The sequence below is a fragment of the Triticum urartu genome, chromosome 2 (assembly GCF_003073215.2).
Source record: "Triticum urartu cultivar G1812 chromosome 2, Tu2.1, whole genome shotgun sequence".
Lineage (NCBI taxonomy): Eukaryota > Viridiplantae > Streptophyta > Magnoliopsida > Poales > Poaceae > Triticum > Triticum urartu.
The window spans coordinates 317,411,892-317,427,663 of record NC_053023.1 but is presented as its reverse complement, the minus strand read 5'-3'; the positions used below and the strand labels follow the sequence as shown (position 1 = coordinate 317,427,663).

At 48.0% G+C, this 15,772-nt stretch overlaps 1 non-coding gene across 1 annotated transcript; it reads right to left on the bottom strand.

Moving 5' to 3' along the window:
- Positions 1-15,655: 15,655 nt before the first annotated feature.
- Positions 15,656-15,727, bottom strand: TRNAG-UCC. The gene has a single exon. It is a non-coding gene; the product is annotated as a tRNA-Gly (tRNA).
- Positions 15,728-15,772: the final 45 nt, after the last annotated feature.

Below are 15,772 nucleotides of genomic sequence, written 5' to 3'. Positions count from 1 at the left end.
GAAGAAGAGGAGAGGAAAAGAAGAGGAGAAATAAATAAGAAGAAGAAAAAAGAAGAAAAAGAAGAGGAGAAGGAAGAAAGGAATAGTGGAGAAGAAGAGAAAATAGTATTTATTTCTCCTCTTCGAGGGGTCGAGGGTCGGGAACTAGGGTAGAGGGTCGAGGGTCGTTAAGAGGATTCCTAGTGTCAAAGTATTGAAGAAATCCATGCCTTCATCATTGGCCGGAAGTAACAAGGGCATGTTGGTACGAAGTTCTGCAAAGTTGTTCTGGAATGGAGTCCCGGATAGAATAATCCGCCTTTTGGTACGAATTCAGCAAAGGCCTTCCAAATAGCGATATTCGGAAGGCTCTTGCTGAACTTTGTACCAAAAAGCGAATTATCCTATCTGGGACTCCGTTCCAGAACAACTTTGAAGAGCTTCGTACCATCATGCACATGTTACTTTCGCCTAATGATGAAGACATGGTTTTGTTGAATCCTTTGACACTAGGAAACCTCCCGACCCCCCGGCGATCCTCTCGAACATGAGAGGAAGAAGAGGGTCATCTAGGGGTCGAGGGTTCCAGGGTCGTCGAGGGTTCGAGGGGTCGAGGATCACCGAGGGGTCGAGAGAGGTTTCCTAGTGTCAAAGTATTGAAGAAATCCATGCCTTCATCATTAGCCAGAAGTAACCAGGGCATGTTGGTACGAAGTTCTGCAAAGGTGTTCTGGAATGGAGTCCCGGATAGAATAATCCGCCTTTTGGTACGAATTCAGCAAAGGCCTTCCAAATAGCGATATTCAGAAGGCTCTTGCTGAACTTTGTACCAAAAAGCGAATTATCCTATCTGGGACTCCGTTCCAGAACAACTTTGAAGAGCTTCGTACCATCATGCACATGTTACTTTCGCCTAATGATGAAGACATGGTTTTGTTGAATCCTTTGACACTAGGCAACCTCCCGACCCCTCGGCAATCCTCTCGAACATGAGAGGAAGAAGAGGGTCGTCTAGGGGTCGAGGGTTCCAGGGTCGTCGAGGGTTCGAGGGGTCGAGGATCGCCGAGGGGTCGAGAGAGGTTTCCTAGTGTCAAAGTATTGAAGAAATCCATGCCTTCATCATTAGCCGGAAGTAACCAGGGCATGTTGGTATGAAGTTCTGCAAAGTTGTTCTGGAATGGAGTCCCGGATAGAATAATCCGCCTTTTGGTACGAATTCATCAAAGGCCTTCCAAATAGCGATATTCGGAAGGCTCTTGCTGAACTTGTAGGATCTAGAAGTAGATGTGTCTAGAGGGGGGTGATTAGACACATAATGCTCAAGTTGCAATTTTTAAGCTTTTTCGGTTTAAGTGGAGTTTTAGGCACAATTTCAACACACACGATACATATCAAGCAAGCATGCAAAGAGTATATGAGCAGCAGAATGTAAAGCATGCAACTTGCAAGAATGTAATGGGAAGAGTTTGGAGAGATCAAACGCAATTGGAGACACGGATGTTTTTCCCGTGGTTCGGATAGGTGGTGCTATCCTACATCCACGTTGATGGAGACTTCAACCCACGAAGGGTAACGGTTGCGCGAGTCCACACAGGGCTCCACCCAAGGGTAACGGTTGCACGAGTCCACACAGGGCTCCACCCACGAAGGGTCCACGAAGAAGCAACCACCCACAAAGGGTCCACGAATAAGCAACCTTGTCTATCCCACCATGGCCATCGCCCACACAGGACTTGCCTCACTAGCGGTAGATCTTCACGAAGTAGGCGATCTCCTTGCTCTTACAAACTCCTTGGTTCAACTCCACAATCTTGTCGGAGGCTCCCAAGTGACACCTAGCCAATCTAGGAGACACCACTCTCCAAGAAGTAACAAATGGTGTGTAGGTAATGAACTCCTTGCTCTTGTGCTTCAAATGATAGTCTCCCCAACACTCAACTCTCTCTCATAGGATTTGGATTTGGTGGAAAGAAGATTTGAGTGGAAAGCAACTTGGGAAGGCTAGAGATCAAGATTCATATGGTAGGAATGGAATATCTTGGTCTCAACACATGAGTAGGTGGTTCTCTCTCAGAACATATGAGTTGGAATGGTGTGTGTGTTCTGATGGCTCTTTTTGAATGAGAAGGAGGTGGAGGGGGTATATATAGCCTCCACACAAAATCCAACCGTTACACACAGTTTTCCAATCTCGGTGGTACCGAATCAATAAACTCGGTCGGACCGAAAATGTAAACCTAGTGACCGTTAGAGATTTCGGTGGGACCGACTGGATCAACTCGGTGAGACCGATGTGCTAGGGTTAGGGTAAATCCAAAACTCGGTTTGACCGATTTCTCAAACTCGGTGGGACCGATTTGGGTAACAAGTGAAACTGAGATTTGGCCAAGCAAACTCGGTGGAACCGATTGCATATCTCGGTGGGACCAAGAATATTGCAATGGGTAACAGAGAGTTTGCAAGCCCATCTCGGTGAGACCGAGATCCCATCGGTGGGACCGAACTGATTAGGGTTTGGCAGTGGCTTATGACAAGTGAAACTCGGTGGCGCCGGATAGGAAAAATCGGTAGGACCGAGTTTGGCTTAGGGTTTAGGTCATATGTGGAAGTGGGAAAGTAGCTGAGGGTTTTGGAGCATATCACTAAGCACATGAAGCAAGAGGCTCATTAAGCAACACCTCATCCCTGCTTAATAGTATTGGTTTTTCCTAAAGACTCAATGTGATCTTGGATCACTAAAATGTAAAATGAGAAGTCTTGAGCTTGAAGCTTTAGCCAATCCTTTGTCCCTAGCATCTTGAAGGAGTTCCCACAACCTTTAGTCCATGCCACTCCATTGTTGAACTTATCTGAAACATGCTTGATTGATATGTTAGTCCAACAAGAGATATGTTGTCATCAATTATCAAAACCACCTAGGGAGCACTTGTGCTTTCAGAACTTTGTACCAAAAAGCGAATTATCCTATCTGGGACTCCGTTCCAGAACAACTTTGAAGAGCTTCGTACCATCATGCACATGTTACTTTCGCCTAATGATGAAGACATGGTTTTGTTGAATCCTTTGACACTAGGCAACCTCCCGACCCCTCGGCGATCCTCTCGAACATGAGAGGAAGAAGAGGGTCGTCTAGGGGTCGAGGGTTCCAGGGTTCTTCTCCTCTATTCTTTCTTCTCCTCTTTTTTTTCTTCTTCTTCCTCTTTTTTTTATCGGGAACGAGGGTCGTTGAGGGACATAGATGTAGTGTCATCGTTGTCGATATATACCCCCTCCCGATAGCTTACTATGATTAGGTAGCTAGTTCTACGTTTGGCACTAATATATCCATCTGTCATGTTTGAATAATAATTGCCATGTTGTAAATATTTGTAGAAACTATGGACACCACCCTAGACGAATCAACAAAAGAAGCGTTGTTGAGGGACATAATCGCAGAAGGAAGTGATGCCATCTTGTTGTTTCTCAACGAAACCGATGGTCTGGAAGGAGAGGGTGAACAAGGTGGCTATGGTGACCTAATGCTGGTGCAAGAAGAAGAACATGAGGACGGCTCCGGTGACCCAATGCCGGTGCAAGAAGGAGATCGTGATGACGGCTCCGGTGACCGAACCGAGTCCGGCCAGGTATATATATTAGTTAAGCCTATGCTGACTAGCTGATTGATGCATTCATTGTTTTGGTATGTACACATATTAATTAAGTCTTTGTTCTTTTTTCTAGCCCTCCGGTTCGAGCACAACTTCGGTAAAGAGACGAGGCCCGAAGAAAAAGTTGAGCTCGGATGAAAAGTTTGAGATCATAGCAATCGCGCCCGACGGCCAACCTATTGAACCCCTCTGGACAAAGAGCGCATTTGTTGCTCAGTGCGGGGTTCTGGTTAGGGACAAGATCCCGATAAGCATCCAGTAATGGTTTAAGCCGGCTACAGAAGACCCTGAGGTCTCTTATGTCAATGATATGCAGAAAAATGATCTTTGGACTGAGCTGAAGTCAAATTTCACCCTACCGCCTGAGGATAATCCAGAGAACCCAGTTAAAGAGAAATTAATCAAGTCTTTTGCTCTGAAGAGGATGGCAGAACTATTCAGGAGGTGGAAGAAAGAGCTGAATAAGTTTGTCGAAAATAATGAGACACCAGAATTCAAGGGCAGATATGAGAAGATCAGAGATCACTGACCCGCATTTGTGGCCCACAAGACATCGGAAAAGAGTCAGAAGATGTCGGCGACAAACAAGCAAAATGCTGCGAAGAAGAAGCTTCACCATCGCACGGGGTCAGGTGGCTACCTCGTAGCCCTGCCTAAGTGGTCCAAGACTGAGAATGATCTGGTTCATAAAGGGATCGAACCAGAGACAATTAACTGGCCAGACTGTTGCCGGACTTGGTTCTTTGGGGCTGGCGGAACCCTGGACCCTGTAACAGGGAAGTGCATTTGGACGAACGATCAAATGGACATACCAGTCAGTAAGCTTAAGCAGTATATCGAAGCAGCGTAGGAAGGGACATTCTTTCCAGACAGAGAGAACGACGAGCTCACAATGGCCCTCGGGAATCCTGAGCACCCTGGACGGACACGAGGCACGCCAGGCTCCATTCCGTGGAAGGTTGGGTTTCCAGACGCAGGCGGTTACAAATCCCATGAGAGGAGGAAAAAAGTGCAGCAGACCCAAATGCAGGCGCTGCAAGCAAGGGTAGACGCGATAGAGGAACAAGAAGCAAATCGCAGCAAATGTACTGCCGAAGCCTCCCCCGAAGCTACCCCGCCATCTCAGCGCAGAAGCAGCGTGGCTTCCACCGAGCTGCTTCAGCCGGAGCATGCCTTGACGGCTCCTGCCAGCTATCCCGTGGATGCTATAACGGAGTCTCAAAATTGCCACCTTATGACGCAATGGATGAATTTGAAGGTCAAGGCGGCTGTTGGCTCTGTTTATCCTACTGAACCCGGCAACTTTTCACTGCCGGCCGATTCCAGAAGGATATGCTAGGGTGATGGTGGATGAGATAACAGAGGGATTTGAGGACCTCCAGCTTGACCACCCTACCGGTGAAGGGGAGACTCGGCTGGGGTCTGCTCTGAAGACTCCATGCCTATGGCGGAAGGAGCTCATCAACCTTCTGAACTGGACGCCACCGCCTCCTCCTCCTCCTCCGGCGAGTCAGGGCACTCCGCCTCCACCGCCTCCTCCTTCGGCGAGTGACGATCAGGGCCCTCGGCCGGCTCCTTCTCCGGCGCGTGGCGGCACTCCGCCTCCTTCTCCGCCTGCGCCGACGCACCCGAGCAGCCAGCCTCCTCCTTCTCCGCCTCGTCAGCAAGGGCGGAAGAGACCTGCCGCCGCTCCAGCTGCTCCGGCGCGTCGTAGTCCTTCTCCTCCGCCTCTTAAGCAAGTAAAGAAGACAACTGCTACGTCTGCTCGGTCGGCGTCTAGCAGTACAACCAGAGGCGGGAGGACATACAGATTCGGTCCTTCTCTGAAGACTCCAGAGAAGTTACCATATGAGAGGACCCTGGAGGAGAACGCCGAGATCCCGCGAGAAGAAGTGAGGAACTTCTTTGAAGGGGTGAAAGCAAAGAAACATCCACCTCCGGAGGAGAAGGTAGATCGGGTGAAAGTGAAGCGCACTCTGGCTGCCCTGACAAAACCATCGAAGTCTGATCCGCCGAAAGGAAACTATGAACGCATTATTGGAAAGGAATTTGCCGAAGCGGAGCGGTTGGGAAGTACTGTCAGTGATCAAAGGCTGAAAGAACGACGAGCTGGGAAACAAATTGCCCAGCTCGGCGAACAAGCGAAGCAATCGTGCCCCCCGCTCAAGGTGCCTAGCCACAACGTCGCTAATGATCTGAGGATGGTGCCCGGTTATAGCAATCTTGCAGATTACCTGCCCGACGAAGTACATTATGAACCCATGGACGTGCAGATACAAAGATACGAGTACGGGAAGCCTCTCGTCAAAGATGAAAGTTCTCTATCAACGATGATGCGAAGATTGCATGATTGGTACTTGAAAATCTGCAGAGACTCTAGGGGGAGGAGTACTTTGTATGTGAAAGTTAAAAAGGAGCATGACCTTGTTGGAATTGATCTGTTGCCTGTTCCATTTGAGGAGTTCTATCAGTTTTTCAATCAATTGGCCCTCGATAAAACAACGGTCGCCTGCTACTGTCTGTAAGTAGTACTACTTTTGTCATTAAGTTTCTCTATATAGCTTAGCTCTTTCATTGCATGTATTTATAATCATCCTCACTATATTATGCAGATTGAAGATCGCCGAATTGAAGAAAAGACAAGTCGGTGATATTGGGTTCATTAACACATATCTCATAGATGCAACTGAGGTTAAACTTCATGCCGCAGCTACCGAGGCCAACTTGCTACGATCGTTCGTAATAAATCAAAACAAAGATATAATACTCTTTCCTTACAACTTCAGGTGAGTGTTACTGTCTTGTGCGTATTCGGTTTCCCTTATATATTAGTCAAGGTTATGGTAATGTAATTGATGAGTTATGCATGTGTGTGCAGTTTTCACTATATTCTCCTAGAGATTAAGCTTGAGAAGGGAGTAGTAACCGTCTTAGACTCTAAACGAAAAGATCCCCAGGACTATGCAAACATGACTCAAATACTCCAGAAGTAAGTTAAATCGATCATTATCCACCATATCAGCAACTTTGTTCATTTCCTAATATCAAGTAATTGTTTTCTTTGTCCGGGAGGGTTTGGAGAAAATTCACCAAAACAGTTCCGGGACTGCCGAAGGAGCTGGAATTTAGACACCCGAAAGTAAGTACTATAGTAGCATGTTCCGCGCATCTCCTAGTGATTCAAGCGCTAGTTTCATCAATCCCATTTAGCATTCTTGCTTATCAGTTTGATTGACCTCTATTTCTTGTAAAGTGGTTGTGGCAGGAACAAGGGAATGATTTCTGTGGATACTACATCTGCGAGTCCATCCGCCACACGACCTGTGAGCGGGGCGGGTACTCTAATGAACAATATGAAGTACATAAATAACAACATTCGCAATTTTATTTTATTACCATCATTTGTGTTGAGTTTCATTCATTCATATATATATATATATATATATATATATATGTATTGACCCCCTTCTTCAAATTAGATGTTTCGGAAGCGGGATGAACTCCTAGCACCAGCTCGCATGCGAGCAATTCAAGAGGAATTGGCGGCATTCTTTCTTGACCACGTGATCCCTGAAGACGGAGAATTCTATGTGGACCCTGAGTCCGTATGATTATATTTGTAAGAGATAATTATTGTATATATGTAGCCGGTAGTGTCAGATAGATATACGAGAACTTGTTGTTCGACCAATCTCTCGGAGAAGGAGAGGTGGTCGATATCACTTCTCTCTGTATGCATATATGTTCATGACGATCTTCTGTTTCCTTCGTTTGCTTACTAGCTAGCCAGCGTGTCTAGTCCTCTCTATACGTATGTATAGTACGTAGCATCGACCAAGCACGGACATAAGAGAGGACACTTCTCTCTATTAATTATAGCTAGCTAACACAATATATGAAACACCTAAATTAACCCCCCAAAACCCCCAACCCCACCCCCCTTTCAAAAAAAAACCCCAGCCACAGAAATGTTGACGCGTGGATGCCTATTGGTCCCGGTTGGTGCCACCAACCGGGACCAAAGGGTCTCCTGACTGGGCTCTGCGCACTACCCACGTGGAGGGCCTTTAGTCCCGGTTCTGGATTGAACCGGGACTAAAGGGGGGAGGTATTAGTACCGACACTTTAGTCCCGGTTCCGGAACCGGGACTAAAGGCCCTTACGAACCGGGACTATAGGCCCTTTTTCTACCAGTGTATCCTAGAGTTCGTAATAGAATAACACCAAAGCATATTCATATTCATAATACTCAATCCACACAAATAACTACAAAGAGACCCCAAAGTTTCTATCAGAGAAAAGATAATAAAAATGTGCATCAACCCCTATGCATAGATTACCCCAATATCACCGCGGGAATCCGCAAGTTGAGTGCCATAACGTATGTCAAGTGAATCAATAAGATACCCCATTGTCACCTCAAGTATACATACCGCAAGACATACATCATGTGTTCCCAAATCTGAACATTCAATCCGACATGACAAAACTTCAAAGGGTAAAGATTCAATTCATCACAACAAGAGTATAGAGGGGAGAAACATCATATGATCCGACTATATTAACAAAGCCCATGATATAGAACACGAGAGGGAGAGATTAATCACATAGCTACTGGTACAAACCATCAACCCTGAGGGTGGACTACTCCCTCCTCATTGTGGTGTCCGTCGGGATGATGAAGATGGCCACCAGAGATGATTCCCCCCTCCGGCAGGGTGCCGGAACGGTTCTAAATTGGTTTTCGGTGGCTACAGAGCCCTGCGGCGGCGGAACTTCTGATCTAGGTTAACCCCAAGGGGTTTTGGAATATTTGGGAATTTATAGTGCAAAGAAGGGGTACAAGAGGCCACCGAGGTGGGCACAACCCACCTGGGCACGCCAGGGGGCCCTGGCGCGCCCTGGTGGGTTGTGCCCCCCTCGGGGCACCCCCAGGTGCTGCTTTGGCCCATCGGGAGTCTTCTGACCCATAAAAAATCCACAAAAAGTTTCACAGTGTTTGGACTCCGTTTGATATTGATTTTCTGCCATGTAAAAACAAGCAAAAAATAGTAACTGGCACTGGGCTTTGGGTCAATAGGTTAGTCCCAAAAATGATATAAAGTCGCTATAAAATGATTGTAAAACATCCAAGAATGATAATATATTGGCATGAATACTTCATAAATTATAGATATGTTGGAGACATATCAGCATGGCGGCATCCACCTCTACCCCGTCATCGCGATGGTATAGTAGGAGGTAGACCTCCGGGAGGCCGCGCGGGTCCTTCTCCAGCAAGGTACGCAAGGCCTTGATTAGCTCCTCGTCTGATAGGTCTCCCGAGCACAGCCGGAGATCATCTTCCGCGCCCTTGAGACCCCACAAGGGGCACGAGTGCGCCTGGAGCGGAGCCATGCGTTGGTTCAGGAACTCCCTGACAAGCATGGCCCCCATCAGCTTCCCCGCCTCCAGATCCACCATCATCCTCTCCAGGACCAGCACCGCCCAGGGATTGGTGATCTTCTTGTGAGCCCACCGGTCCAGCTTCGCTGGCATCACGGTCGGCAGCTCCAGCCGAGCATGGAGGCGCTTGGCGTCCATGAAGATCCACTTGCGTCGGAAGTCGTCCACCTTCTTCCCGGCCCTCGAGAGCGCATTGCTACCGTGGGATGCGCCGAAGCAAATGAGAGAACATGCGGTGTCCCCATGTTTGGTTTTGGTAATTGATGACAATCTCTATGGACTAATGGTTGCCTTGAGTTATATTTGAAGGTTTTATCCATAGGCTCTTCTTGGAGTACATGTGTTGGTTTCAAGGAGAGTTTGTGTCGACCAAGGTGCTATTCAAGGAATTACCTAAAGATTGGTCTTGTGAGAGGTTGATCAAGACTAAGTTAAAGAGTGAATCAAGATGATCAACCCACAAAGCGTAGAAGATGTACCGAGAGGGATCAAGTGATCCCATGGTATGGTAAGCATTATCAATTACGCTTTGTGTACTAACCCATGGTCTTCGTGAGGGTTCTTTGTGGGGTTAGGTTGCGGTGTGCAAGTTCAAGTGGAGCACCACGAAGAGATCAAATGCTTAAAGCTTGTTGTCCTTTGTGGTGACAATGGACCTGTGAAGATGTGCGGAAGAAAGGCTCACCCATAGTGGAGTATGGGGGAGCAATCAACTAGTCTTCATCGAGCCAACACAATCAAGAAAGGTGGTCCAACTTGAGGGAGTCAAGATTGTCATCATCTAGCTCAAGTGGACCATGTGCAAGGCAAAGGTTTGCCCTTGATAGGTTTTCTATTTTACCGGTCTCATGATGGTAGTTGGGAGACCGGGTTATAGGATCGATTGCCATACTATCAAGGGGGGCTCTCAATGAGTAGCTTGATCGTATTGTTCATTGAGAGCTCAAACCATTGCATCCTTGCATCATCTTTCTTGGTTCTTGTTTGGTTCTCTTTGTGAGTCTTAGAGCTTACGGTCATCTTGTTGACAAGCTTGAGTTCATCGAAAACGGAGTTCGCTTGCATCTTCTATGATGTTTTCGATGTTGGAGGTTTTGCCGGTTCTTCTCGGTTGGAGGTTTCACTCCTCTTTTTGTTAGGCATACCTCCCCTGCCTCTTCTTACTATAACTAGTCGCTTTTTTGATGCTACTCGTCGTCTTGTTTCCAACAAGCTTGAGTTTGCTCAATTCGGAGCTCATATGCAGAAGTTATGGCAGTTCTGGTTTTCTTGAGTGTGGTTTTGTCAGGGTCCCAGCGGTAGTACCGCTGAGGGGTCACAAGCGGCAGTACCGCTCCGCAGCGGTAGTACCGGCGGTGACTCTGCAGCAGTACTACCGCTGGCTTACCAGGTCCCTACCGCGTCGATTTGATGGGTCTTTTTCTGTGTCGGATTGTGCGGTACCTCGCTGCGGCAGTAGTGCGGCAGTACCGCTCCTTAGCGGCAGTATCGCCCTTCCTCCACGATAGTACCGCCCGGTTCCCTCTTTCCCAACCCTTCGCTCTGCGTGGTAGTACCGCCGAAGGGAGCGGTAGTACCGCTTAACCCAGCGGTAGTACCGCTGTCTCCTGCGGTACTACCGCCCCAAGGTTCATGTTTTGTTTCTCCTTTTCCCTGTTTCTTCCGCCTGAGCGGTAGTACCGCTCATGGAGCGGTAGTACCGCTCGTGTGCGGGCTGAGCACATAACGGTTGGATTTTCCCCCTCCTATAAAAGGGGGTCTTCTTCCCCAATGAACCTTATCCTTTGAGCTCGTGTTCTTCCCCCATTGTTGACCTTCTTCGAGCTTGCTAACTCTCAATCCCTCCATGGTTTCTTGCTAGTTTTTGAGGGAAAAGAGAGAGGAGATCTAGATCCACATTTCCACCAATCACTTTCTCCTCTATGTAAGGGGAACCCCTTGGATTTAGATCTTGGAGTTGTTTGTGTTCTCTTTCTTGTTCTTCCTCTCATTTTCCTCCCTAGCATTAGTTGCTTCAGTGGGATTTGAGAGAGAAGGACTTGGGCACTCCGTGTGCCCTTGCCATTGCATTTGGTGCATCGGTTTGAGTTCTCCATGGTGATACGTGGAAGTTACAAGTTGAGAAGCTTATTACTCTTGGGTGCTTGGTACCCTTGAGCTTGTTCCTCTTGGGTGCTTGGGCGCCCTAGACGGTTGTTGGTGTTCGGAGCTCAATCATTGTGGTGTAAAGCTCCGGGCAAGCGTCGGGGTCTCCAATTAGGTTGTGGAGATCGCCTCGAGCAATTTGATGGGTTTCGGTGACCGCCCCCAAAGGTTGCCAAAGTGTATGGTTCGGTGACCGCCCCCAAGGGTTGTCATTTGTACGGGTTCGGTGACCGCCCTCAAGGGTCCCTTAGTGGAATCATGGCATCTTGCATTGTGCGAGGGCGTGAGGAGATTACGGTGGCCCTAGTGGCTTCTTGGGGAGCATTGTGCCTTCACACCGCTCCAAACGGAGATTAGCATCCGCAAGGGTGTGAACTTCGGGATACATCGTCGTCTCCGCGTGCCTCGGTTATCTCTTACCCGAGCTCTTTACTTATGCACTTTACTTTGTGATAGCCATATTGTTTCTTGTCATATATCTTGCTATCACCTAGTAGTTTATCTTGCTTAGCATAAGTTGTTGGTGCACATAGGTGAGCCTAGTTGTTGTAGGTTTTGTGCTTGACAAATTAACCGCTAGGTTTATTCCGCATTTGTTCAAGCCTAAACCGTAATTATTTTAAAAGCGCCTATTCACCCCCCTCTAGGCGACATCCGCGATCTTTCAGCAAACGCACCCGACGCATTGGGTTGTGACGCGCATCCGGAGATAGAAGAAGTGACGGAACGACGCAACAGAGGGCGCCACACCCACGAGCGCCTCATAGTAGAAGATGAATATCGACAGGAGGAGGATGGAGTTGGGATGGAGATGAAGGGTGTGGATCTAGTAATGGTCCAGAACCGCGAAGAAGAAATCGGAGAAAGGGGGACGAGCCCTGCGAAGACGCTGTGTAGAAAGAAGGGATAGAAGGACCTCGCCAGGGTGTCTCACTTGGTGGAGCCAACCCAAAGCTCCGTCTCCCTCCATCGTTGCCATTGCTCGCCGTCAGCGGTAGCACGACGGCGAGGTGCTTCTCCTCAGTGATGGTGGACACACTGAGGGCAGGTTCGGGCGAGGCGGCGGAACGTGCGGAGGAAGCAGCGGGCTTCGCCTTCTCGGTTGACATCGGTGGCGAGCTCGGGAGGGGTTCGAAGGATCTGGAGGCGCTCTGAGCAGGGAGAGAAGGGGATCTGGAGCAACACGAAGAGAAGGCAATGAAGACTCAGCGGCAGGCGCCAGCCTTTTTGTCAGCCCGGAATGGTTGCCGAGGCAGCATGGGGAAGCGGAGACGCCCACATCCCATCAAGCGCCACGCGTCGACCGGGTCCGCATGCGGTTGGGGCCCGCGGCGCTTCGCCTCGAAGCCAAGTCCTAGCGCGCCTTGGGCCCGGGGGCTACTGTCAACGTTTTGGGAACCAGGGTACCCAGACTTGCCTGCGTGCGGCCCACGACGTGGCTACATCGGCGGCCTGGTACGACCCGCCTTCGACATCAACGACACAAGACCCTCGTGAGGCGGACGACGCCAAGACCTCCGGAGGGAGCGGCCACCCTAGGCCAGCTCCTGACGAGCGGAGATTTCTATGCAGGCGCCCACCTCGTGAGGTTAAGGTGACACAAGCCATGACGATCAAGGCTGGACGGGAGCCAGCGGGTGCAGTACAACAGGTTTCCTCTTTGGTTCTAAAGAGGCAAGCGCATGCGCGGAGTCCTGAGGAATCAGCCAAATGTTTCCATTTCCATGCTACAAGACTGAGACCGCCAGGATGGCAGGACGAAGGTCATCGCCGAGCCCACCATGACGCCACGGCCAGAAGCTTTGCAGGCGAAGATCACCTTTCGCCAAGATAATATGTACTAGTTGTTTTCCTTCAAACTTGGCCGTTGTGGGATTCCTTCCCGCCTTCATTTTGGGGGAAGAGGACCAAGGCCACTATACAGATAGACTAGCCACCACCATAGGGGAGGGGAGAGGTGATCCGCACCCACACCAACTCACACCAACACAAGAACACACCTCGTGAGGTTGTTCTTCCTCTGTATCGGTTCATCCTCAGTCCACCTCGAGGCTAATCCACCACAAAGCAGTAGGGTATTACACCGCAAGGTGGCCCGAACCTGGGTAAACTGATGTGTCCCTTTTCATTCCAGTTCTTCGAGTTAGGCCGTAGGATCGATGAGTTGGCAGACTGGGGAGATTGAATTCTTCGCACGCATCCCAAGGTTCGAATCTATCAAGGGTCTGGCGAGCCCCGAACCCAACAGCAGCTTGCCCGCTCATGCATGCGCATTACCTGCTCCACTAATTGTTATGCCACGCAACAGGTTGGCTAGTAGTACAAGCATTGGCTGCTTTCCCGCTCATGCATGCGCACTACTTGCTCCACCTAGGAAGGGCTGAGTTGAGTATTATTAATTTAGAAGATATGCTCACCTTCTTATTTCCCGTCCTTAGTTTAGGAAAGTGGAAAGTTTTTTCCTTTTATTTTAGGAATTTTGGGAAATTCATGCTCACTTATACAACACAACTCCAGATTTTATTCAAGTCAAGGAATATTTTTCGGTTCTTTTCCTAGATGAAACGGAATACCTATTTATAATTAATTCCTAATTATACAAAAGCACCTTAATGAATTAACTGACTTGTTTTACTTATTAAAATAAAAATCTTAAAAATCTAAAATTTGACCTGTTAGTGTACTAAGTTCAAAAGTCCAGTAAAGTAAAAAATATTTTTATGGGGGTTCTTATGTCTCATAAAAATTGTTTGTTACGTCAGAATCTGAAGAAACTAATTCTCTGACCGAAATCTTTGGGGACGATTCTGTATTACAATTTGGCGGAGGAACTTTAGGACATCCTTGGGGAAATGCACCTGGTGCAGCAGCTAATCGAGTGGCTTTAGAAGCCTGTGTACAAGCTCGTAACGTATTTTTTTTGATCAATTAGAATTAACTTCTAGAACGTATAATTGTCTAAAAAAGGCCAATATACATACACTATTGGACCTTTTGATCATTGAGTGAAAAAGGAGCAAAGAATGACAAAAGACGAGACTCTACTAGTCTTCACTCTTGTAGTTTCCTCTTCCTCGGTTTCTGTCGGGTTGGCTAGTAGTACAAGCATTGGCTGTTTGTCCGCTCATGCATGCGCACTACCTGCTTCACTAATTGTTATGCCACGTAACAGGTTGGCTAGTAGTACAAAAATTTGTTGCATTGAAAGACAAAAGGCAGGGGCAAACTTGGAACGAGACGAAAAAAAGACTAGCATACAGAGCATTTGGAAAAAATGGGAAAAACTTAGACGTAGAGTAATGAAAAACAGAGGGAATAGTATGGATTTTTTCGCTTACGGACCTACCGTTGTCTGAGCTTGGGGTGTCATGAGAAAAAAAAGGACAGCAAACTCGTGGAAGCTGCGCACCTGTCCGACTCTAGGGGATGTCCCGGAGAAAAAAACAATATAATGGAAAATGCGTCTATTAAGGGTCTGGCGAGCCCCGAACCCAACAGTAGTTTGCCCGCTCATGCATGCGCATCACCTGCTCCACTAATTGTTATACCACGCAACAGGTTGGCTAGTAGTACAAGCATTGGCTGCTTGCCCGCTCATGCATGCGCACTACCTGCTCCACTAATTGTTGTGGCACGCAACAGGTTGGCTAGTAGTACAAGCATTGGCTGTTTGTCCGCTCATGCATGCGCACTACCTGCTTCACTAATTGTTATGGCACGTAACAGGTTGGCTAGTAGTACAAACATTTGTTGCATTGAAAGACAAAAGGCAGGGGCAAACTTGGAACGAAACGAAAAAAAGGCTAGCATGCAGAGCATTTGGAAAAAAGGGAAAAACTTAGACGTAGAGTAATGAAAAACAGAGGGAGTAGTTATGGATTTTTCGCTTACGGACCTACCGTTGTCTGAGCTTGGATGTCTCGGAGAAAATAAACAATATAATGGAAAATGCGTCTATTAAGGGTCTGGCGAGCCCCGAACCCAACAGTAGTTTGCCCGCTCATGCATGCGCATCACCTGCTCCACTAATTGTTATACCACGCAACAGGTTGGCTAGTAGTACAAGCATTGGCTGCTTGCCCGCTCATGCATGCGCACTACCTGCTCCACTAATTGTTGTGGCACGCAACAGGTTGGCTAGTAGTACAAGCATTGGCTGTTTGTCCGCTCATGCATGCGCACTACCTGCTTCACTAATTGTTATGGCACGTAACAGGTTGGCTAGTAGTACAAACATTTGTTGCATTGAAAGACAAAAGGCAGGGGCAAACTTGGAACGAAACGAAAAAAAGGCTAGCATGCAGAGCATTTGGAAAAAAGGGAAAAACTTAGACGTAGAGTAATGAAAAACAGAGGGAGTAGTTATGGATTTTTCGCTTACGGACCTACCGTTGTCTGAGCTTGGATGTCTCGGAGAAAATAAACAATATAATGGAAAATGCGTCTGCCGGGAGTCGAACCCGGGTCTATTGCTTGGAAGGCAATTATCCTAACCGTTGGACTACAGACGCTTGGGTGATGGTGCTTCTTCTGTTACGTATAAGGATAGTAATGTG